Below are 26926 nucleotides of genomic sequence, written 5' to 3'. Positions count from 1 at the left end.
AAGGTAAGAATTAAAATTTTAAAAAAAATTGCCAGCCTTTCATAAAGAGCTAATAGCAATACATTTATACTGTTAAGATTATAGGAGATGGATAATCAATTTCAGGTTCGTAATTCTTTTGAAACATCCAGGTGGTTCTACTTGCTATCAAGCCCTACGAAGTTTTAGTTCAAAAAGAGTGGTATTCACAGATTGACATTTTGATGTCTATTTTTTGGGTATCCTCATATTCAAGAAAAAAACTAGTATGAGAAGGCAGTTTACCGGGAACTCTGCCCCATGCCATCCTCAAATAACCTGAGCCATTTACGGTGAAGAGAAATGAAATAGGAGTGCAGCCAATAAAACAGTGGAATAGCACAAATAATCTTAGCAATTGGTGGGTGGAAATCTCAGGCCAAAGATCGTCGGAGGCTTGCGTCGTTTTAACAGAAAGAATAAGAAACAGCATTATGGAGGTTATTGTGAAGGACATGCGTAGCTGAGTGTTGGGCACTTTAGAATAGGAAAATCCGTGCTTCAAGCTTATCCAGGAGTCCTTTTCCTGGTACTTAAGTCTAATCAAATACAGCCCAATTCGTGATCAGTAAACATTTTAAAAACTTTTCCAACATATTCATAGAATTCAATGCATAAGGAAAAATGTACGTTAAAGTAACATAAGATTTTTCATAATTAATTAATAATAATTTTTTTAAAAGCGTATTCAGGATATCATCTGTAAAATTCTTGAATGGATAAAAATAACCAAATTCCTTTGTCTGTGCAGCGAGTTTTAGGTACTTTTAATTAAGTCTACTATTCCATTAAAAGCTTTATATTCAACCTTGCATAAATATTCTAGACATGTCTTTCAATATAATTAGAGCCGGGTATTTAACATCAAAATCATGTCAATTTTTAATTTGACAAATGATTGATAGGTAAACCAATTGAAATAGAAAAAAAGCGATCAATAAAAATGTATGCTTTTTGTGTTTAATTAGTTTTACGCTAGTTTTAGTAAACTCTTTTTACACTTTTAAATCAATCAATAAGAAAAATACTATAGAACAGGGTTTCCCAACCTTTTTTGGCTCGCGTACCACTTAGTAGTACATCATGCTAAATTGTACCACTTTGTAAAAATGATTGTACTTCGTGAAATTTGTTATTCCGAGTGTGTTATTTTATTATTATGATTATCTTTCTTTGTACAGAGATACAATGTATCTGCTACAAAGGAGTTCAAGTTCATGTTCACTTTATAAACTTTGTAAAGTGTAAGATCTTAGTTTTAAAACTTTTTTTAAATTAAATTTAATGTTGCTTGGATAGATGCTTACTCATTACAATCAGTCTCTTTAAGCAGATCTTTACATAGTTATCATTTAAGTTCTGTCAAATGATAATTCTGTTAAATTTTCTTTATCTTTTATTGATATTGATGTAGTTTTCCCTTTTTCTTTATAGAAGGGGTTTGAAATCCAATTATCATTTGTGTTTTCGGGTTTTGGAAAATACCCCATGAAAGACAATTTTTAATGCTGTTAAATGTGCCACTATATTTTCTCGTATATCTTGAGACAGACTAACCTTATTACTGTACATATTAACAACTTTACTGTAGAATATTTAATTAAAATAATTTTTATGAAATAGGAAAAAATGTATCCATGATATTTTTATGATTTAACTTTTTATGTCCGTCATTATTGATTATTTTTCGCGTACCACCAACCAGCAACTCGCGTACCACCAACCAGCAACTCGCGTACCACAGGTTGGGAAACGCTGCTATAGAAAATGTCCGAGATAGAAAGAATTGTTTGTAAAAGAAAACCAAAGAATACTATAAATAATTTTTGAAGAAGTTAGTGCTGCACGAGAAACGAGACAAATCTCGGTCTCGGTACCGAGACAGAGACCGAGACCGAGACGAGACTTGAGCAACCGAGACCGAGACCGAGATCGAGACATGATATATATCTCGTCGAGAAATCTCGGTCTCGTCTCGGTTTTTCAAATATTAATTTTTAGCTACAAACTTATAAAATTGTGTTCTTTATTAATAAATAATCATTACGGGTATTGAATTAATTATTAAAAGATACGATTTTATTATATATGTTCAATATTACTACATCAATTTGACTTCGAATTATATAAGTAAAGTAAGCAAAGTAAAGTAATCGCCTATTTTTTCAGGCGGGGGTTTACGTCCAACTACCAGTTTGGTGTCGCGGACGGAGGCGACTAGCAAACATACTTTACTGTAAATTTCTCATATTAACCATTAAATAAAATCCAAGGCCTAAGACCGGGAATCGAACCCAGTACCACAATACACATTAGCTTCGCAGGTCTCGCACCGCTCGGCTACCGTGGCGGCCCCCTTCGAATTACATAATTTTTACATAAATTCACTAAATTTCACTATTCATATCATTCATTCATTCAATTTCATAAATTTCACTATTAATAATCTAATACTTTGAACTTTGATATTATTTGAATTATATTTTAGAATTAGTGAATTATTGAATTTGAAAAAAAGACTATCTATGCACCTAAAAAATATTGCCACAAATTTTCGTTTTTAAGATACACTTTGCCCAAGCATTGATACATAAAAGAGCTTTTACTGAGTCAGAAGTTAGAGAAGATCTTCTATTGGTCATTATCATCGCAGCTTGCGAAAATAATCTTTCCGATGGCACTGAAGTTGCACAGATACTAAAAATATCTTTCGCCATTCTAGACAAATTTTGGAAGGAATTCTCAAGTGTTTTCCACCATTCTAAAATGTCAACGTCTACTGGTGCTTGGTCTAATTTGGTGTAATTAATTATTTCTGTCTTCCATGCTTCGGTGATATTTGCTGATTTTTGAGCAAATGTTGCAAAAATATTGATGCAGTCGTCGTCGTCGTCAAAAGGTGAATCATCAGATTCTTTATCTTCACCAACAGCCATAACTAATGGAGCGGGAAGTTTGTTGGGAGGTGTATTTTTTATTTCACGAATCGACTTTTTATAGCAGGCAGATATGTTATTTGGGTCTTTCATTTTGCGCGTTTTCAACATCTTTTTGAAATTATATAAAGATATATTACAGTAATAGTAACATATGATGCATTGAAGTGTAAGTAGTTGTCTTCTTTTACACACATTTTCATTACCAATATATAAATTAAAATAATTATTAGAAAATAATAACATTTTTTGAAAAGATTATTAACAGCAAACCGCTTTTAATACTTAAACAAAAATTCAAAAAACCGATACCGAGACCGAGATATCTCGACGAGACCGAGACCGAGACTTGAGCGACCGAGACCTAGATCGAGACTGCATAAAGTCTCGCCTTGTCTCGGTCTCGTGCAGCACTAGAAGAAGTACCAAAAAATTAAAATAAAATGAAATACAACTTAATACAAAATAAACTTTTCTTACGATCTCGCTCATTTGGTTGGCCAAAACTGGCTTCAAAACTAAGGATCGCTTTCTTTCTTTTTTTAATAAATATTTTAGTCTCAAAATATCTCGAGTACACAAATTAAGAATAAATAATAATATAACAATCGTAATGAAAAATGTTCAAGAATATTTATTTTTCTAGAAAATGATTCCGGGCAAAATCTGAAAAAAAAACCTCTACTACGAATGCACTTCAAACCAAAAAATTTTTTTTTAATTTCAAATTATAACAAAATATTTAAATCTCCCAAATAGGTTTAATACTTACTCAAGGGCTATAACGGTCCATGAAGGACCCCAGCCTCAGCCACTACAGCTCTCCACCTCACTCTATCTCTTGCCGACGTTCTCCATCACTGCTGACCAAGGGCTTCCAAATCTTCCTGCACGTAGGTCAACCATACCCCTCGGCTTTTTTCCACCAGGGTGTCCGTATAGAGCTTTCCTGGGACCTCTCGTCTCCTCCATCAGGTGCTAATGTCCCAGACATCGCAGTCTACCAGATTTTATAGTGGCTCATCAAACCGTTCCACGACCTCTCGATTCGTCCTGATTTTATAGCCATCCTGCGTCCTTACAGGTCCGAAAATCCTTCTTAATACTTTAAATATATATAATATTTAATAAAATAAGTATTTTATTGCAAATAATAACTGACATAAAGTTTTCTACTTAAATCATTAAATAACTTATAGCCTTTTAAGTGTGATAGACTTACAAAAATTGTAGCCTTTGGACTTGCTTCTTTATAGCCTAAACAATAATTGTACTATGACCTAATAACGGTCACAAATTTTTTTAACTCCTAATAAACTGCTAATAGAACTGTTAAACTCTCACAAGTTACACAATATTCTGGGACTCATATAGTTGATTGTTGACTGACAGTGGCGTAAGTCCATTTTGAGCAGTTTTAAGATAAAATGAGTTTTGTGTTTTGCTCTGTAAAAAAATGCAGATAATAAAAATAGCTTTATTGTTTTTGTTTTTATTATTATTACATAGAATAAAAATTTTTGATGCATATTAGAACGTAATGGGATTTTTAAATTATTTTAGAAAATGCAAAAATGTGACTTACTTCATTGTCATTCTCAGCATATCTGGCGCAAGGTGTTAAACAAAGCGGCATTTAAAACCAATTATAAGGGTTTTATTTCATAAACCAATGCTTCAAAATGGAGAAGACTCATCACTGAGACCCACTTTACTAGCAGATCTTATTTCAACATAACCGACTACACTATCCACAGAACTGATCACCCTGATGATGCTGCCCATAGGGGCACTGCAATAGTAATTAAAAACTGTCTTCAACACAATCTGATCCCAACTAATCCTCTTCAATTCTCTTCAATCAACAGTCATCTCTCTACCAATAAACTGAACAGACGATTCAAACTTCTCTCTAGACTTCTCGACAAACGATCCAAACTTTCATTAAACAAACTACTTATCTACACTATGATACTGAAACCTGCCTGGACTTACGAGAATGGAACTTTGGGGCTCAGCCAAAGCTTCCAATATCTACAAAATCCAATCCTTCCAGTCAAAAAAAACTCTGTCGAATCGCAAATGCTCCTTACTAAGTCCCTAACTCTACCTTGCACCGAGATTTCCTTGTTCCTTAAAGTTTCAAAAGCTGTAAGATCCCGTTATGTTAAATTCCACATATCAATCACCTCACATTCTAATCCACTAGTATCCCAGCTTACTGCATTGCCTGAATGTTCTCCAAGACGGCTGAAGCGCAGGTGGCCACGCGATCTTCTAAAATTTAGAAGAATTTAAACAATTATTAAATTAAACAATTATTGTTTCAACTATTTCTTAATAAAGTAATTATTTTACCATTATCAATTATTTACTTTCTTCAATTTCATTCTAGGCACCTAACTGGAATAAAAATCACCAATCTTATTTTGTGATAAAACGCATTATTTGATTTTTGCTCTGATCCTAGTATACGAGGTGTGTTCAAAAAGTAACGGGAATTTTCAAATTTCGCGGGTTTGGAGAGTCTGATTGTAAAATTTATTTTTTTTATTATGTTGGTACACATGCCCCTGAAGTACGATAAAATTTTCAGTAATATTCATTGTTTACTTCTTAAGTGGCAGCCGTTAAGGTTAGACGTGTTTTTCGAGCTTGGCGATTTTTGTTTGTTAAAAAAAATGGATCAAAGAATTTGTATTAAATTTTGCGTAAAAAATGAAATAAAGTGTAATAAAGTGTGTGAAATGTTAATAAAGGCATATGGTGAGTCTGCTATGAGTAAAACAAGGATTTACGAGTGGTATAAGCGTTTCCAAGATGGCCGCGAAAACGTTGAAGATGACTAACGACCTGGACGTCCAAGCACATCAACAACCGATGAAAACGTGAAAAAAGTGAAAGAAATGGTTATGAACGATCGCCAAATCACAATCAGAGAAGTCGCTGATGATGTTGCCATATCAATTGGCTCATGCCATGAAATTTTTTCGGATGTTTTGGGTATGAAACGTGTGGCAGCAAAATTTGTTCCAAAATTGTTGAATTTCGAACAAAAACAGCGGAGAATGGAAGTTGCTCAAGAGTCACTCAATGAAGTCGACAACGATGCGGATCTACTGAAACGTGTTATAACAGGTGACGAAACATGGGTTTACGGATATGATGTCGAAACTAAGGCTCAATCGTCCCAGTGGAGGCACTCTGGATCGCCAAGACCGAAAAAGGCTCGACAAGTGCGGTCGAATGTGAAGGTTATGCTCACTGTGTTCTTCGATTTTAATGGCATAGTGCATCATGAATTCTTGCCACAAGGTCAAACAATCAATAAGGAGTACTACCTACAATTTCAACGCCGTTTGCGTGAAGCAATCCGAAAAAAACGCCCGGATTTGTGGCAAAACAATTCATGGATTTTGCACCACGATAATGCACCTGCTCACACTTCATTGCTTGTTCGTGAATTTTTGGCCAAAAACAAAACTTTAACTATGCCCCAGCCTCCATATTCGCCAGACATGGCTCCATGTGACTTTTTTCTATTTCCAAACATAAAGAGAACATTAAAAGGCCGTCGTTTTACAAGCATAGATGACATTAAAAGCGAATCGCTGAAAGAGCTGAAAGCTATCACAAAGATCGAGTTTCAGAAGTGTTTCGAGGATTGGAAAAAGCGCTGGCACAAGTGTATTGTATGCGAAGGGGACTACTTTGAAGGCGACAATATTAATGTAGATGAATAAATAAATATTTTTTTCAAAAAACGAAAATTCCCGTTACTTTTTGAACCTACCTCGTACAACAAAAAATTCAAACCCTTAAAGTTAACCATAAACTCTAATACCATAATAAGGTTATTAACTAGAATGTTGATATATACTCAGCGTAGGTGATAACTACTATCTAGGTATTTGTTCTCAGCTATAGAAATCTAGTAGAAGATTAATCTAATTACGCTCCATGAAGCATTAACAATGGAAGTTAATCTGATTCATATACTGAGAAACATATTTAGCTGCAGTTAATCTGGAACCATAATCTCCATATCCCAATGACATTAATAGCAACAACACTTCTTTGACGTCATATCTTTCGGCTTTAAAAGTAATGAAGAATAAATAATTTTGTTTTTTTTAATCTATAATATTTTACCATTCATCTATAATTTTGTGATCTATCTTATAACTTATCTTTTTATGAAGAGAGAATCTGGAGATATTATATTAGAAGTGACATTTGCTGGAAGCATAGGTTTTATGAAATGGAGTAATGCTTTTGACAGTAATATAGATAATAATATAGCAAGCATTCTTTAAAAATTTCATAAAGAACTTTTGTTTGATTCGTTTACCTTATCAACGTTTGTTCTGTTTAGATAACTCGGTTACCCCTCATCTAAAAAGGAAAAGTTGCCCTCGATTCAGAAAATGGAGAAGGAACTTTATCTACTTATATTCTTACATTCATTAAATTGATTAAGATCTAGGTAGTCCTTTTGTATATCAAAAAAATTACAAAACAAAAAATGTTTTTAAATATCCTAGAATGCTGATGCTGGAGTTCCGCAAGGCAGCATACTAGGCCCCATTCTGTACACAATCTACTCCTCAGACATACCTACTCATCCTCAAACTACTCTTCTCACCCATGCTGAGGATACTGCCAACTTATCTACTAACAAAGATCCATTAATAGCTTACAGAAACCTTCAGTCTCACCTCACCTCCTTAGAAAAATGGTTCAAAAATTAGGCTATCAAACTGAACGAAACAAAATCTCAAAACATTACTTTCACTCTTCGACGCATAACTCTTCCTCCTGTCTTTTACAATTTAATTCCTTTACCAGCCGTCAACGTAGTCCGCTACCTTGGGCTTTACCTTGACAGAAGACTTAACATGGAACCCTCATACTCGACTTAAGAGAACAGAACTCAACAGACGCTTTAGAAAACTGAAAAGAGTCTCAGGCAACAGATCAAAACTCACTCTGGACAACAAAAGACTTATTGTATATGTAAGTATATTAAAACCAGTCTGGGCTTATGGCATCGAACTGTGGGGTTCAACCAAACGCTCAAATCTGCAAAGGATCCAGTCCTTGCAATCTAAAATTCTTCGCTCTATAGTAAAAACGCTCCTTTCTACGTCACCAATCAAACCATTCACACAGATTTGAACATTCCTTTCGTCACACAAGTTGCTATAAAACACGATACAGAAAATTCCATCTTAACATTCAAACACATCACAATCCACTTATACAAACATCTATCTTCCAGAACATTTCCAGACAACACTTCAGACGTCTTAAAAGACAGGTGGCCTCGCGATCTCCTCTCTGATGAAGACAGTCAGTAGAATTTAGAATGTTTTTGGAGTGTTACCGCTGGGTAACTTCTCCACTCTGATATGTGTGAATGTTATTTATTGTTATTGTTGCTTATAACGCAAAATGCGTTGATTGTAACTAAATAAATGATTATAAAAAAAAATATCCTAGAAGTTTTCCAAAACTAACTAATTTACAAATATTTTCAATTTGTTTTATTCAAAATTAATTCCCTCAATCATTGATCATTACCTTAATCTCATTCCGCATTTAGTTTCAAGCAAACAAGTTTCAGCAAAAAAGAGAATTATGCAGAGTAAGAATTATAGGCCAATGAACCACATAGATTTCCGAAATAAATTTTACAATTTACTAACAAGAAAAGAAAAACTGAAAAGGCACATATTAATAATCGAGAGAAGTGTTGGAAATCTATATTTTCCCATCCAAGCGGAGGCCCCTCTCCGACAGTTTAAATTAACGAGATCATTATACTCACTGAGTTACTAGCTATGTTTCTCTTCAGTATAACTATTACAATATGAAATTCTATCTGGATTTCAGTGATGTTCTGAAATTCTAAAATTACAGTCCCCAATTAATATGCAAATTACTCGGGTACCAATTTCATTTCATCATAGTCAAATTATTCAAAATAGTTTTTTCCTTGTTTTTGGTTTATTGAACTAAATAGCTATTCTATTACTGAAATTATTACTACATTAATACATGTTCTATACTTTTCTAAATGATATTAATGTTATGTATTTTAGTAATTTTAATTGAAGACTTTTGCTGAGAATTACTAATTGATTGTGAGACCAATAAAATATTTTGGAACGAATGATGTGTAAAAAATAAAAATATCCAGAGATATTCTCGTCAAAAAATGTGGTAAAATGCATCTTTTGTATCAGAAGAGTTTAATGTTATAGGAGCTTATAGTAGAATCTACGTGTGGAAAGAAAAACATCAGCCAATGGGCGTTAAGTGTCTGTCTTAAAAAAAAAATATGGCCACTTACTTCTTTCTGATTGGCTGATAATATCTTGATATTTTTCCCCACTTCTTTACTGTGATTCTGCACTTAGCTCCTACAGCATTATGTTTCCCGAATACAAAATTTGTTTCTGCTGCATATTTAAGGATATTTTTTTAAATTTTACTTTCTTTTTAGTATATTCCTAGGTTCTGTAATTAATTGACACTTAATAATTATGTTTTACTTAGTAAATTAAATAATGCATTATTGTAAAGAATTTAAATTGTAAATTTTTAAGTTTTTAACCAACTTTATAAATGAAATCAATAAAAGTGTGTTGTAATAATTAGTAAGAAAGCGTTATAAGAAATGTATGCCATAATAAAGCGTTGTGATAATTTATTTATTCTTTATTGAGTTTATTTTCATTACAATTAAGTTTAAAATCATTTATTTCTTGTCTGGATCAAATCATGTGAAACTTTAAAATTGAATAGGACGTTACAATGAAGTCTGAGGTGAAATAATTCTAGCTCAAGAATGGTTGATTGTATGAAAAATTGTATAGAACTAATTTGTATAGAATTTTATGCTCTAATACTTTTGTAATAGCTTTAAATGTCATTTAGTGCAAAGGAAACAAGATATTTACAAAAAGCCGATTTTCGTGACCTTTAACCACTGATTTCTTTTGAGGCAACTCCTATAAATAGGACAAAGAAATTTACAAATTTAAATCTTCCATTCTGAGGTATACCCTTTTTTTTTTACCTAAAATGACTGGGCTAAATAGCACTAAATAGATTTACAAATTCATAATAATCAATTGTAATTATAACATTTTGTTGTAGATACATAAAACCTACAAGTGGGAGATCCCCAGTTCGAATCCTGCGTACAACTTCTTTTTATTTGTTAAAAAACAAAAAAATGTTTACAGTAAAGTATTTCCGTCCATGTCTATGACACCTAATTGTTAGTTGGACATTATGGCTCGCCTTAAAGGCGATTACTTTACTAGCATACTTTACTGAGATAACGATGTACATATTTCTGGAAATAAAACGAAGAGTAATGCTGGCCAATAGGAGCTACTTTGGGATGAACAGGCAAATGAACAGCAAATCAATTTCAAGAGTGATTAAAGTCACCCTTTATAAAATACTAATCCGGCCGTTGCTTACGTGTATTATATTATAATAAATTATAATTATCATTTTATTTTATTTATTATTTGAATTATGTTTTCCAGAATTGAATCCCTTTTGTTTTTAATCTCATCTCAACAGAAATAATCAATTCATTAAATAGGCAGAACTATATATTTTATTTAAAACCTTTATCCCAGAATAGTTTATTTTACAGCACTAATAAAGGGAACGGTCATAAAGCTCATCTCTTAAGTACCATTTTGCGGAAATATTTAGTCCTTATGTTTGCAAACTAACGTTGTTTATCACACATAGTTAGTTGATTATTTTTAGTACAGAGGAAGTGGTGGTAATATGGAACCCTTCTTTGTTTTTGACTTACCATTGCTAGACATTCCCAAAAATTGTATTACTTTCTCTGGTAAATATTAGCTTTATACATTAGTCTTGCACTATTGTCTTCAAATTTACTCTCCTCCAACCACCAGATGAGCAACCTCCAATTTTATGGAAAAAGTGAAAGTGGTGCCTCTGACTTGAGGTGCAGGTAATACGGAACACCTTAGTATTTTTATTGCAAATCACCGTAGAGTGGGATTAGGTGCAATGAATATTTTTGCAGCTTTTTTAGCTCCATTTTAGATTCTTCTCCTTTTTTTACCCAGAAATATAAGTGATTTGCTTGTAATGCTTGCAATATGGAACAGGCTTCCATATTACCAGCACCCATGGGGTTCCATAAATCAAACATCGCTATCTTGGATTTGATATGTCACCAAACAAAACTGGGAGACACAAGAACTGATTCTAAAATGAAAATCGCTGAAAATACATCCCTTTGAACGAATATATAGTGCGGATAACTACCACTATTTTGATAACAAGTTTGAACTTGCCTTCTTAAAGTTTTCAAAAATCGATTAAAACAAAATTGAAAATTTCAAAACGAACATACAATAGCAATTGAACCAACCACCTGCTTTGCACACTACCGCTATCTAGCTACAGTTTGAGCCAGATACTGTTAACACAAGATCACTTGCCACCAAGATATTGTAGGGTTCCATAATACCAGCTGGGTTCCACATTACCATCACTTCCTCTATATATTTAAAGTAAAGTAATTGCCTGCTTTTCCCAGGCGGTGATTAACGTCTAACTACCTGCGATGTACAAACACTTCTCTCAAGAGAGCTGTCATAAATTTATCCTACAATCGCTTCAATAATTCAAAAGACAAACTCTAAATATAGACGGAAATTGTAGGGAGGCATTGATTAATTAGATAGATTATTAAATTTTGAATTTTGCATTAACTTCAGCTTTAGTAGAGTACAAAACTAAAAAGGTAGACATAAAATTGCTAAGATTATATTAATTTAATATAAATTTTTTGAATTAAGGTATTGAATTGAATTAAGGTATTTTTTTTTTTTTTTTTTTTTTTTTTGTAATTTATTTGTTATTCACAATCTACAAAAGAATAAAATGCAATCAGTGAATAAGATGAAAGAAGACATTATGGCTGGATCAGCTTGAGGAGAGAAGCTGCCCTTCGGCAACACTCTCGCTGGAGTTCCTTACATTACTGGAGCTGGTCACGAGGCCAACAGCGTTTCAATCGACGTGGAGGACAATCTAGAATCGTTGTGGAGGCAAGATTTTGAATAAGAGGATTGGTACAGAATGGAAGAGAGTCAAAGAATTTTTTATATTTAGATTTAGATTCGTCAGTTACGTATGAGATTTTGAGATCGTTATGGAGGGTGGAGTTAGAGACATAAAATGGAGAATTCGTAATCTGACGGAGTATTTTTGATTGGAAGGACTGTATTCTTTGTGAATTGGAATGTTTGGCTGAACCCCACAGTTCAAGTCCATAAGTCCAGATCGGTTTAAGTACGCTGTTGTATATTAGTCGTTTATGTTCCAGTGGTAGTTTGGATTGTCTGCCAATTAGTCGCAGTAGTAATTTGTTTCGTCGGTTGAGTTCAAGTCTTTTGAGTTTAGTGTGCGGGTTCCACGTTAGTCTTTTGTCGATGTACATCCCAAGGTAGCGAACTAAATTAGCAGAAGGAAGAGGAATTGAGTTAAGACTTATAGAGGGACAAGAATTACGACGCAAAGTAAAAGTTATCTGTTCGCACTTTTGAGGATTGAATTTGACTCTCCACTTTTTGGCCCAGGGTTCTAGTTTGTGTATATGAGATTGTAGATGAGAGGAAGCGGTAGTGGCGTCTGAGTTAGAAGAGAGAATAGCAGTATCGTCAGCGTAAGTGCAGAGCAGTGTGTTTGAGTCAGTTGGTAGGTCGGATGTGTACACAGTATAGAGGAGCGGTCCGAGAATACTACCTTGAGGTACACCAGCCCGTGCCAGAGAGTAGTCGGAAGAGGCAGATCCACAACTTATCTTAAAAAAGCGGTCGGTAAGAAATGATAGTAGAATTAAGTAATAAGTTGATGGAAGAGCACTCTTTAACTTCCACAATAGTCCTGGGTGCCAGACTCGATCAAAGGCCTGAGCCACGTCGAGAAAGGCCCCACAGCAATATTGTTTCCGCTCCAGAGAGGAAGATATGGCGTCTACTACTCTGTGACACTGGTGAATAGTGCTGTGCTGTTGTCGGAAGCCAAACTGATGTGTTGGAATTATAGTCACAGATTCCAGAATAGGGTAGATGCGTTTAAGTAAAAGTTTTTCCAATATTTTTCCCATAATAGGTAGCAAACTAATAGGTCGGTAAGAGGTTGGAAGGTGTAAGGATTTATTAGGTTTCGGTATCATTTTTATTACAGAGAATTTCCAAGTTAAGGGAAAGTATGTTGTCCTGAGAACTGAGTTATAAATGTATGTTAAGAAAACGATTGCTTTTTTCGGAAGATTGCGAAGAATTTGTGCTGTTATCAAGTCGTATCCTGGAGATTTTTTGTACGGTAGGGATTTTATTACGTGTTTAACGTCAGACGGAGTGAATGGTTTTGGTGGTAACGAGAGTGGGAGAGGGATGTCTAGGTCTGCTATGACGTCAGTGCAGTGTGACTCGTCTTGAATATCTGGGTGAGGAGTGAATACGTTAGTTAAGTGGTTCTTAAATTCTGTCGCTGTTTCATTGTCGGTAACTGTCCAAGATCCATCGTCACGTCTAAGAGGAGAGGAGACAAATTTATATCTGAGAAGACGTTTGGTGGCTGTCCAAAGAGATTTGCGGTCAGATACCAGAGAGGTCACGTACTCGTCATACTTTAGGGATCTGTGTTTTTGAAGCTCTCGTTTCAGCTGTCTCGTCAGTCGGTTGAAGGTCAGCTTGTCACTCGGATAGCGAGTGTGTTGCCACAAAGCACGGGCTCTTCGTTTCTCTCTTATTAGCATTCTTATGGCAATAGGTACATTGTGTTGTCGAAAATTATTCTTTAGTGAAGTGCATCTGGTGGATTCGGAAATGGAAGTTTGAATAGAAATAGTAAGTGTCTGTACTGCGTTATCTATTTCATCAGGGGTTTTTAATGATGTTAACAGATTTAGTTTGTTTGCTAAGATAGTTTGGAAGAGAGTCCAGTCTACAGGCCCAGTGATTAGTGTAGGAGGTGAAGGAGTGGGTTTGGCTACTACACTGAGTGTAAGGAGTACAGGGCTGTGGTCAGAAGATAAGTCAGTAAGTGTATAAATGTCTTTGTAAATGGACGTCGTATTAAAAGAGATGAAGATGTCCAGAATGTCAGGTAGTTTTGACTGTGCTGTAGGCCAGTATGTCGGTCGGTCTGGTGATAGAACATCGTACTGTTTACGAGAAAGAACATCCAGCAGTGTGCGTCCCCGTGGATTGGATGTACGACATCCCCACTGAGGATGCTTGGCGTTGTAATCTCCTCCAGCAAGAAATTTAGGCCCTAGGGAATGGAAGAAAGATTGAAAGTCCGTTGCTGAGATAGCTTTATTAGGAGGGCAGTAAACTGCTGCTAGATTGAACCCTAGAGGTTGGCAGTCTAGAGAAATGGCTGTGGATTGAAGGAATTCTCTCTGGTAGGAAGGAATTTGATGATGATTTAGAGTGCTTCTGACTAAAATAGCTGCGCCACCATGAGATGTGTCGTCTGGGTGATCAGTCCTGTACGTTTTGTATCCGGTTATGTAAAAGTTGGATCGTCCAGTAAAGTGAGTCTCGGTAATAAGTGCAACGTCAATTCGTTTGTCATTTAGAAATATCTCTAGTTCGTCTCTGTGAGAGTTCAAACCATTTGCATTCCAAAGGAGAATTGCGAGTGATTGCTGAAGATTAGAGTTCAACGTGAGAGTTTGGGAATGATTTCTGTTACCAGAGAAGTGAGTAATGTGATGAGTGGAGTGATGAGAGACTTGAATTCGGAGAAGAATGTGTTAAGGAGAGAGGTGAGGTCGTGAGAGATAGGGGATGGTTGAGTAAAAGCTGGACGAATCGCTGAAGGCCCCGCAACTTCTGCATATGTAGGTCTGTTACTGGTGGTGGTTGGTAGAGGATGTTCACGAGTAGATTCTTTAGCAGGAAGCACAGGAAATTCGGAGCTTCTTGGAGGAAGAGCAGTTTGCTGTGATGAACCATTCTGATGTTGATCTGGCCAGATTCCATTTTTGGCGTAGATGTTTCTTCTCCTGAGGCGCTGAAGTTCTTTGTGAACAGTGCAACCTTTGTAATTTGCTGAGTGGGCTTCAAGACAAAGTGCACATGTTGGAGGAGTTTCTATTGGTTTCTTGCATTCTGAAGATGGATGCATACCTGCACATCTTACGCACCTCGGATTATGGTTGCAATATGACCTCGTATGGCCATATTGTTGGCATCTTTTACATTGTAGGATTTCTATTGTCTTGTGTGGTTCCTCTATTTTAATTTGAATTTGTATGATCGGTATGCATTTGCACCATGTGATTTTTTGCTTTTTACATATGTGGTGTTAATATCTTTGTATATTTTAGTTACATTAAAGTTTTCTATTCTAGCTGAACCTTTCGTTTTTTTTAATGAAATCCAACAGGTTATGGGCCCAGGACAGTTAGAATAGAAGAACAATTCGGAGTGTTTGCGTTTAAGTTTTGCTTTGCACTGTGTATTATCGGATCCTTTTTGTTTTGGTATATTGGCAATGGATTCACGAGGAATTATTGTTATTGACAAATTGTTGGGCCAGTCAAATTGGAAAGACTGGAAGTTCCAGGTGAGGATCCAATTACAATGTAACGATGCAATGCAGGCTATAGATGGCACACTTTTAAAGCCGACACAGCTGCCACTTAAAGCTACATCCAAAGATGTGGAAGAATATAATAAAAGTTTGATTGCTTATAACAGAATAGAGTACTATGCTCAAGGCTTGATTGCTTCGAGTGTAACTCCTGAAGTAAGGAAACTTATTAATATGTGTACTACATCAAAACACATGTGGGATAAGCTACACAGCATTTATGAGCAGCGTACTGAGCAGCGTCAGGATCGGTTGTTTAATGAATTTTTTGGCATAAGAGAAAAGGATACATCTGACAATATTGCGGGGCATATAGCCAGGCTCGAAAAGTTGTGGGAGGAGTTGAAGGACGAGACGTGGAAGGAAGATAAGGTAAAACTTCCAGATTCCCTGTTTTTGAATAGAGTGCTAAACACCTTGCCTGGTCAATATTTTGAATTTATTAATGCCTGGGAGTCCGTGTCCAAGAAGGACCGTACCATTGACCTATTGAGGGAGCGGTTATGCACGGTTGAATTGCGGTTCAATGAGAGGTCCAGTGTGTGCTCGGGTGATGTACAGAAAGACTCCGTGGCATTGGTAGTATCAAAAGAAAAGAATGTCTCCAAAGACTATAGAACGTCCAGAAGGGGGCCTCGCTGTTATTTCTGCAGCGAGTTCGGACATGTCGTCAAATATTGTCCAAATAAACATGGAAAGGACGCCAAATCTGACCAAGGTGCGCGGGATTCTGCTTTTTTTGGAGCCTTTGAGGCCAACACTTCTGGGAGTGATGAATGGTTTGCGGATTCTGGTGCAACTCATCACATGACTATGAATAAAAATTTTTTGTTTAATTACCAACTTTTTCCAGCTTTGCAACCCGTACTTATTGGGAATGGACAGCACATGATGGCTATTGGTAAAGGAAACGTTAAAGTTGAAATGCAAGTCAATCAAGGTTGGAAGAAGGGTACCTTGTACGATGTTTGGCTGGTTCCTGATTTGAGTAAGAATCTTTTTTCTATTTCCTCTGTTGTTAGTAAAGGATTAAAGGCGGTTTTTGACTCAAGAGGCTGTACTATTATGAGAAAGAACACTGTAGCTGCCACGGCGACAAGAAGCAACGGTATTTTCAAAGTGGATATGAGGGTAGTTCTGCCTGAGACACCACTTGGAACTTCTCCTCAAGCGAATTTGGCTAATAAGCTGGACAGCCTACAAGTATGGCATGAGCGTTTGAGTCATCAAAACAAGAAGTACGTAGGAAAGTTTTTAAATGAAAATGGCGTGAATTTTGTCGATGATGATTTCTTTTGTGAGGCTTGTCTTTACGGCAAACAGAGCCGCATGAGTTATGGGCAACGAACCGTGAAACCCATGAAACCTGGCGAACTTGTGCATGCGGATGTATGTGGCCCTATGCCAGTCGCATCCTTGGGTGGATCACAATATTTTTTAATACTCAAAGATGACTACAGTAAGTATAGGAGTGTCTATTTCCTTAAACGAAAGTCTGAAGTATCAGACAAATTGAAAATATTTTTAGCCGAAGTTCGTACACGCGGTCACACATTGAAGGAGGTGCTGACGGATGGGGGTACTGAATTTAACAATGGTGATGTTAAGGAAATTATTGAGAAGGCGGGCTTGTCTCATCGGGTGACGATGCCCTACTCGCCGGAACAGTGCGGTGGCGCAGAGAGAGAAAATCGCACAATAGTTGAAGCTGCACGGAGTATGATACATGCCAAAGGGTTACCGGAGAGTCTGTGGGCTGAAGCTGTTAATACTGCCACATACGTGATTAACAGGACGGGGCCCACACCAGTGGATAACAAGTCTCCCTACGAATTATGGTTCGGTAGGAAAGCTGCTATTAGTCATCTGAAAGTTTTTGGCACCGAATGTTTTGTGCATGTCCCAAAGCAGCAGAGAAAGAAATGGGATAAAAAAAGTAAAAAGGGATACCTCGTTGGATATTGCCATGACAAAGACGGTTTTAGAGTTTGGATTCCCCAGAGAAATGATGTAATTACCAGTCGCGACGTGGTGTTTAAAAATGAAGAAACAAGTTTATGTTCTGCAGAAAGTAAGATACTAGAAGAACGCCTGGAAGAAGAGACTGGTCCTGATCTTGTGTATATTCCGGTTCCTACGATGGGCAATGTGGAACAAGTTTCCACAGTTGATGATGAGATGGTTGAAGAAATGTCGGGGTTTCACCCAGAAGCCTGGGGTTGATTATAGAGAAACGTTTTCACCAGTAGTAAGATGGGATACTGTTAGGGCGTTTTTAAGCGTAGTTGAATCTAGAAATTTTATTTTGGGTCAATTTGACATTAAAACGGCTTTTCTTAATGCGAATATAGATGAAGAAATTTATATGAGGCAACCGAAAGGTTTTAGTGATGGCTCGGAGCGTGTTTGCCTGTTAGAGAAAAGTTTATACGTCCTTAAGCAGGCATCTAGGAAGTGGAACCAAAGGTTTGTCGATTTTTTGGAGAACTGTGGCCTAGTTTGTAGTGACGAAGATACATGCTTGTTTATTTCCTCAGATCACTCCTTGATCTTGATTTTGTATGTCGATGATGGGCTTGTGGCTGTCAACAAACGAGAAGTTTTGGATGTTTTCTTTTTGAAACTGCAGAAGGAATTTAAAGCAACTGTGAGTTACAGTGTGAACCAATTTCTAGGTATGGAACTAAGTCAGCTACAGGATGGCTCTATCTTCATAAGCCAACAGACGTATGTGAAGAAGGTTATTAGTAAGTTTGGCATGGTTGAGGCGAACCCTGTACTGACACCTGTTGATCCCAGCCATCTCGCCGAAGTTTGCACTGAGAATCTAGATAAGTCCTATCCTTACCGCGAGCTGGTAGGTAGCTTAATATATTTATCCATTGTCACCAGACCCGATATTTCGTATGTTGTAGGTGTGTTGTCACAGGTATTGGACAAACCCAAACTCAAACATTGGAATATGGCTAAACGTTTGCTGCGCTACATTAAGGGGACGCAAGATTTTGGAATTCACTACCAGCAGGACTCAAACCGGAAATTGGAAGTATATACCGATGCTGACTATGCAGGTGATTCAGGTGATAGAAGATCAACTACAGGATTATTTTTCCGCTATTGTGGAGGGGCTGTTAGCTGGAGGAGTAGCAAGTAGAAGTGTATAGCACTTTCCACCACAGAAGCCGAATTTATTGCTGCCAGTCAAGGAGCGAAGGAAGCTATATGGCTGTCCCGTTTGTATGCCTCTTTGGTTGGCTCAGCTGATGTTCCAGCGCTAATGATTGATAATCAGAGTGCTATTCGACTGATTAAGAACCCGGAGTTCCATAGTCGCACTAAACATATTGATGTACGATACAAGTTCGTCAGAGAAAAGTACCAGGAGGGTGGCCTACAGGTGCAATATGTACCTAGTGAATACCAGATTGCAGATATCTTTACGAAAGGACTTTCAAGACCCCGCTTCGAGAGCATGAGGGAGAGTTTGGGACTAATTTCTAAGGGCGCTCTTTCATCAACCTTTTAAATTGGACTTTAAAGGGGGGGTTCAAATTAAGAGGGAGTATTAGAATTAATTTGAATTTGTATGATCGGTATGCATTTGCACCATGTGATTTTTTGCTTTTTACATATGTGGTGTTAATATCTTTGTATATTTTAGTTACATTAAAGTTTTCTATTCTAGCTGAACCTTTCGTTTTTTTTAATGAAATCCAACACAATCGTTTGTAATTTGAAAATATCTGTATTATTTATTTGGGGCTCAAGATCAACGAAAAATAATGGAAGCGGTAATTTTGATTTTGGATGTCTGACATTGGTTACGTTTCTAACTTTGAAATTATGGCGTTCCAGGTCCTCTTTAATTATTTCAGTTGGGGTGGAATGGTGAAGGTGCCGAATAACAATGCGGAATGCTTTTTCTGTTTTAATTTGGTAGGTGTGGTATTCTGCTTTATTGGCTTGAAGATAGTGTATTGTCAATCTATATGCTTCGACTGTCTTTGTGGACAGCCGTAGACTGTCTACACTGGATTTACATTCGAACGAGTCTGGACCAATAATCTGAGTTAGTACTTTGCAAAATTCTACATAATTTGACACATTTTTGATGAATATTGGAGGTGGTTTGGTATTTTTTTGAGGTTGATTTTCTTCATGTGTTGGTTCATCTTCCACGCTCAGGGGTGCAAATGGATTAGGAGTATAAAATTTAGATTCACAATTGCTAATTTTTACGGGGGAATGATCAATCTCATTTGCTGACGGAGGATTTTCTCGGAGAGATTCTAATGATTGGTGGATACTTGTATTATCTTCGAAGATCTCGTCGTCCTCAGTAGAGGAGGTCTTTCGGGATTTTCCTTTATTTTTTTTATTTTTTTGTTGAGTATTGGAAGATGTATTTGTTCTCTTAGAACATTTATTTATAACCGTATTAGTGATGCTCTTGCCTTCTTGATCACAGCTGGTTGTTGCGTGGTTACACTCCATATGGACACTTTATTAAATTAAATTTAATGAAATATATATATATATATATATAAAACAAAATGTTCAAATAACTTACTAACTAACCTTAAAAGTTCAGTTTATATTTGTAGGACTAAATAAAATATTTTGGTTCCTACATCACAACTTAGAGTTTTAACATGCACTGAAAGTTAAGCTATATGAGAGGAGAATCTCCACACACTAAACTGTACACTTTTACCTTTGAAAATAACACAGATTTCAAGAGCGAAATTTATCTATACTTTCCGTGTCACTAGCCACAGCTGACTCTCATTAAGGTATTTAAAAGTACAAATTTGCGTGGGTTACAAAATTTAAAGGCTTACCAGAATGGAGAAAAGGGCTAATCTTTACAATAGCTCCCCAGAGGCGTGGCCTGTTTTTTTTAGGGTGTGGGAAGTGCAGAGCACCTACCGGGGAAAAATTGAAACTACTGCCCGCCAAGTAGTACTGTGGCGGATGGTGCGAATTTTGTAGCGCGTTTGTTTAGCGCGCATGCGCAGTACACATACTGCATAGCATGTGCTTCCTGTTCAATGTATTAATAGTTCCCGCGAGTGCTCTCTTTGTGACCGGAGGTGCGGTTTTTTTGTAACTGTATGAGTATGAGCGTTTTAAATTTGCGGTTTTTTTTTAAATTAAAGGATGGCTGTAGTGTGAGTGAGGGTGGGGTAATGAATGTTGTAAAATTTTGTACACACAACGTTCACTCAAACCCAATTCAAAGCACACATCACTCTGCGTCCTCTTATACAGAAAAAACTCCGTCATCAGTAATATATCAATCATACTTAATTTGCTACATTCAAGGGACTCCACGGAATAAGGTAAGTTTCTTTTGTGTTGTTCTGTGTAATTAGTGTAATGAATCTTGTGACAAAAATTAAAAAATTGAGGGTGATTAGGTAGGTTAGGAGGGGGAAAAGGAAAAATCAGGGGGTGTGGGGGGCGAAGCCCCCCATTAAGAAATAAATAAAGAATTCGAAGTTATTCTGATTCGCTGTTACCATATAACCCGCTAGATTTAAGTGTAAATATAAAATAAAGAAATAGTTTTATATTTATATTTGAATATGGCTGGTTCTATAGTAACAGCGAATCAGAATCACTTCGAATTAGGCCACGCCTCTGGGGAGCTATTGTAAAGATTTACCGAGAAAAGTGATAAGGCCGACAAGGACCGAGTGGTCACGCCTGAGTTACCCACCAAATTGTAATTCGGACGTGACATTTTGCAGAATGACCAACCGATACAATCCACTATGGTTTAATTAGTAATTTTATTGCTATACAGTTTTAGGAGAGCGTATAAGTATGATTTAAAATTGCAAATTGTTACAGATGGAAAATCTGGTAACAAGAATTCTTAATTAATTTTAATTTAAATAATTCAATTGGGGACAAATGTATACATAAAAATAGAATATGAATACAAAGAAATACGTCTTTGGTAAGATAAGCAAGAGAAATTGTACTTCGGCCTGTTTATGAAGAAGCGAACAAAAGGGGATAAACAGAGCGGCGCGTATGCGAGGAGCCAGAGCTCGACTGTGAGCAGTAAGTGACGGATAGCTCTGTTATAAGGTGACTTCCTTTTCTTCGGCTTGGCCGGATGCACCTACAATTTTCATACAGAAATTGGAAAGTTCGTGTGAGGGGTTGAAGTTACCAGTGTTGGTGAACATTATTTTTCTGTAACATTTCCCAGTGTGGGGATTGCCCTCCACGTAATTTACTACAGAAAAGGAAGTAGAGAGTGCTGCAGTGGACTACGGAACAAGCGCCGGAAAAGCGAAAATACAATTTCACCCACGCAAAAAACCAAAGTAAGACCCAGGCCTGGGGTAAGTGGAGTATTTCTTTTGTATATAGTTATGTATATAGTTTTCACGGGTTTTTTTTGTTTCTAATTATATTTTATAGTATTAAGGTTTTCAAGTGTAATTTTTTATTTTTTTTGTAACCCTATGAGGATAATTTTATTGGTTTAGTATAAGGAATAGTACAGTGATAAGGAAGCTTCCGCCTTGGTCTTTTTGTTCCCTAAACAAGGGTTTTTTTTTTATTTTTGTTCCTTCTGTAAATACAGCTATCACTTGATTTAATATATCGTATACTTGTGTTAAGTACCGTAAGTGTAAAGAATATTGTATCAGAAGATATACATTTGCCACCCAATAATCTTTTTGATTTTTTTTTTCAAACTTCTTTTTCAATATATAATTTTTTTCCTCCAAATTGCCTTCTTCTTTTTCTTTTTTTTGAACTCCCTCCCTCCACCTTATTTTATTTTTAGTTGCAGGCTAAATAAAAACTATTATTATGTACCCGTAGGTTTCGCTGTTTCCTGCGGGACTAACTTAAAACAGCGTGGCGCCCTAAATACATTCTTCTTTTATTCTTTTTTATTTTCTCTCCTTTACTTATTGCATTTTATTTTATTGTTTTCTTCTTCATCTCGACCCACCCCCTTCTCCATTGAAGTGACGCTGGGCCTAAATGGCACCGTAACATTTTTCTGGCGCCCAACGTGGGGCCCTTGATAATCGGGCATTTCCGGTAAGCGTCGTTTACATTACACTGTTATCTGTCTGTAATCTGTAGTGGAGCTGTAATTTCATCTCATAATTATTTTTGAATAAGTTATCAATTTGTGTATTATTTTATTTACGTCTAGTTACACATTTTCTGAAATTGATACTGCGGAATACATTCTGTGCTTCACTTGTAATTATTAGTTGGTTTCCGTATTTGTTGATCGGGCTAATTATAGTGAATCCAAACTGCCTTGAAGTTCATAATAAATTTTAGTTTAATAGAAAGGGAAACAAATAAAAAAAAAAATAAATAAAAAATAAAAAATAAAAAAAAAATAAATAAAAATAAAATAGTTTAGTAATAATAAATAAAGCATTAAAATAGACTTAATTTTCAGATTTCTTTTCGTCTTTAGTAAACATTTACAGGGTATTTAATTTATTTGTTTATATTATTGTCTTCATTATTTCTTGCCTTTCAATGATTTTATTTCTTTATTCTGAGATATTCTTTTACATTTTTTCCTATTATTTAGGTTGATATTTTCTTCATTATTTTCATTGTTCCTTTCTCTACCCATTTCCGTTTCAATATTCCTTTCCCTACGTACTTTTTCCTGCATCTTGAGAGCATTTTAAATTTTCTTCGTTTTCCATTTTCTTCACCATGGATGTTTATCGACTACTTAAGGATGAACTGAGTTACGAATTGTTTATTAGGGGTCTTCAAGGAGAGGGTACAGTCGCTGAGTTAAGAAAACGATTAGCGAATGCCCTGGGATCCAACGTTTTGCCGGTTGAACGCATTTTTTCGGCTTTATCGCCCAAAGAGGAATTGACTTTTTGTGGCAAAAAGCTAAACGAACTCAAACAGCAAGCTGAGATAGTCGAAGAAAGTGATGCGAATGAAATCAAACGCCTGAAAACTCGACTTCTCCATGTAGAAGAGCGGCTTAACCGAATCATGAAGGTTGAGAAGGACAAAGAGAAGGTATTAGAGAGTTTTAAAAATGATGTAAAAGATCTCTGGGGTTTCATAAAGCAAATTGAAGAGAAAACAGAGATCCGAGAACTTCCACCACCACCATCAGGAAGTAAAGGAACTAAAGTTAATGTGGTGGAGTCTAACCCTACTGGAGAAACTACTCTAAGGACTTTTCTAGATATGCCAGCAGCTTTGACTGGCCAATCCACACAGTGCCAAAATTTTCACGAGATAATCAGGAACAGAGACTTAATGCTCTACAAATGGGGTCTCAAATTCACGGGTGATGACCAAGATCAACCCCTCTGCTCTTTTCTGGCACAGGTAGAAGATAGAGCAATGTCCAGAAGGATTTCTAAAGACGACCTTTTCCAATCAGTGAGCGAAATTTTAGGAGGCACTGCACTGGTGTGGTATCGGTCCAAGCGGAATGTAATAAAAAGCTGGGAAGAACTCGTGGCAGGGCTTCGCAAAACATTTTTGGATCCTGACTACGACCACCAACTGATGGAGGAAATACGCAGACGCACGCAAGGTCCTCAAGAGAGTATTGCGATTTACATAGCGAGAATGCAGGCCCTGTTTTCTCGTCTTAGTGAGCCCATCTCGGAAGAGCAAAAGCTAGCCATCATTAAGCGTAACGTCAAAAAAGAATACCGAGCCCTTCTCCCTCTGACTTCCTTCCACAATATTGAGGAGCTGGAAACAGTTTTGCAGAACCTGGAAATCGGTGCTACTATGGCCTCGCGCTATGAAGAGCCACCGACAAAAGGCACTTTGGAGCCTGACCTGGCTTACAGAGGACCTCGAGGGAAGACAACTAAAGCTTGCCCGGTAAGCACTTCTCCATTACCTTCCACATCATCAGAAGCATCGAAGGGTACCCGACCTACCCTGCCTTTTGTCGGTGGCTCTTCATAGCGCGAGGCCATAGTAGCACCGATTTCCAGGTTCTGCAAAACTGTTTCCAGCTCCTCAATATTGTGGAAGGAAGTCAGAGGGAGAAGGGCTCGGTATTCTTTTTTGACGTTACGCTTAATGATGGCTAGCTTTTGCTCTTCCGAGATGGGCTCATTAAGTGCTGGCACTGCCACCAAGTAGGCCACACCTACAGATTCTGTCCAAAAAGAAATAGGTCACCTAACAGTAGTCAGCCTTCGACCAGCAGCCTCAAACCTAATGCGAGTTGTCCAAATTGTCAGAAGAAGGAAAACTTCGATGGCGGTCGAGCTTAAGTGGACAGACCTCGAGCCGCCCCTCGAAAATGTCCACATCTGATCCGGAATGGCTGGAATGGATTTCCGTTGTGACAAACTTCATGCAAGGAGAACGGTCTATACCCCTACTTCAAATGGCACGCAAACAGGATGGAAGACCACATTTGAAGATATCTTTGTTTGGAATGACTTTTACCGCCCTTTTAGACTCAGGTGCTTCCAAGTCGCTGATAGGTGGAGCTGGATGGCGGAGAATAGAGAAACTGAACCTTCCCTTACAAACAGAAGACTCAGTAAAGGTTACCACTGCCAATGGTACCCGAGTAGATGTTCTTGGCTCCGTTCAGATTCCAGTGGAGTTAGCGGGAAAGGTTAAGATAATAGAGTTCTTGGTTGTGCCATCCCTAATTAATCCCATCATTTTAGGAATAGACTTCTGGGAGTCTATGAGCATCGTCCCTGATGTAAAGAACAAAAGGTGTACGTTCAGTGAAGGGGACAATGAAGAAGTTCAGGTGTCCGCAGCTTTAGTGGAAAGATCCGCACTCACCACAGAACAAGAACAAGAATTGAGCGCCTTCCTACAAAATTGGCGGTCACTTCCCATAAACTCGGAAGGTACCGATCTTGTCCAACACTCCATCGACACCGGAGATAATAAGCCAATAAAACAGAGATACTACCCTGTCTCTCCGGCAATGCAGACCATCGTTAACCAGGAATTGGACAAAATGATAGAAGAGGGCATTGTAGAACGTTCCACTAGTCCTTGGTCCTCCCCTGTAGTTTTGGTTAAGAAACCAAATGGCCAATATCGGTTCTGCGTCGATTTTAGGAAGTTGAATGCAGTCACGAAGAAGGATGCCTATCCGCTACCCTACGTATCGCATATATTGGACGGGCTACGGGATGCGAGATATTTATCCTCTCTAGATCTAAAATCGGCGTATTGGCAAGTAAAGGTCAAAGAAGAGGATAGGGAGAAAACAGCTTTCACCGTACCGGGGAGAGGTCTCTATCAATTCGTTAGGATGCCTTTTGGCCTGCACAACGCACCTGCAACCTGGCAACGTTTAATAGATACCATCCTAGGGCCAGAGCTGGAACCCAAAGTTTTTGTCTACCTCGACGATATTATCGTTGCTACCCAAAGTTTCGGAGACCATTTAGACACGCTGGAATTGGTGCTGACGAAACTTCAGGACGCAGGATTAACAGTTAATTGGGAAAAAGCGCAAGTTTGCCGAGCAGAGCTTAAGTATCTAGGTTATGTGGTGGATCAGGAAGGGTTACACGTTGATCCAGAGAAAGTAGCAGCCATACTGAATTTCCCACAACCACGGACAGTTAGACAAATTAGAAGATTCCTAGGTCTTGCATCGTGGTATAGGCGGTTCGTACCACACTTCGCATCTGTTAGCGCGCCATTATCGGAATTGACAAAGAAGAGCAAGAAGTGGTGTTGGGGTACGGAGCAGGACAAGGCTTTTAGAGAGCTGAAAAATTTCCTTGTCTCCGCACCAGTACTGACGTGTCCAGATTTCAGTAGGCCCTTCTTGCTTCAAACCGATGCTTCATCGACAGGGCTAGGAGCCATCCTTTCCCAGGTGTTCGAAGATGGAGAAAAGCCCATAGCATACGCCAGTCGGAGCTTGACCAGGAATGAAAAGAATTTCTCGGTAACCGAGCAGGAATGCTTAGCAGTTCTGTGGGCCATCGAGAAATTTCGACCATACCTGGAAGGAATGGAATTCAACGTTATAACTGATCACCATGCCCTCGTCTGGCTGCTGAACTTAAAAGATCCCCAAGGGAGGCTAGCCCGGTGGGCCTTAAAGCTTCAGCAGTATGCGTTCACCATCAAACACAGACCTGGTAAGCAACATGCGGCGGCTGACGCACTATCCCGAGTCAATGAGGACATGGTGGAAGCAGTGAACGTGACATTTGAAGAGGTAGAAGATTGGTATGCTGCGATGATCCGCAAAATAAAGAAAGAGCCGGCGAACTATCCCAATTGGAGAGTGGAGGACCATA

The 26926-nt window shown here is 37.4% G+C and overlaps 1 protein-coding gene and 1 long non-coding RNA gene across 3 annotated transcripts in view; one reads left to right on the top strand and one right to left on the bottom strand.

Annotated features, from left to right (window-relative positions):
- The window catches only part of LOC141458864 (tachykinin-like peptides receptor 86C), a 379610-nt gene that overhangs the window by 286142 nt on the left and 66542 nt on the right, over positions 1-26926 (top strand). The window lies entirely within an intron of this gene.
- Positions 3763-26926, bottom strand: part of LOC141458868 (uncharacterized) — a 54336-nt gene continuing 31172 nt past the window's right edge. Inside the window, exons 2-3 of the long non-coding RNA XR_012461232.1 lie at positions 4177-5357; positions 3763-4031 (exon numbers count right to left, since the gene is read on the bottom strand). This is a non-coding gene — a long non-coding RNA (uncharacterized lncRNA). The remainder of the gene's footprint in view (positions 4032-4176; positions 5358-26926) is intronic.

This window comes from Rhodnius prolixus, unplaced genomic scaffold (genome assembly GCF_049639745.1).
Source record: "Rhodnius prolixus isolate KJV_2025 unplaced genomic scaffold, Rpr scaffold_5, whole genome shotgun sequence".
NCBI lineage: Eukaryota > Metazoa > Arthropoda > Insecta > Hemiptera > Reduviidae > Rhodnius > Rhodnius prolixus.
The sequence above is the reverse complement of the archived record's forward strand: the minus strand, read 5'-3'. Positions and strand labels throughout refer to the sequence as shown.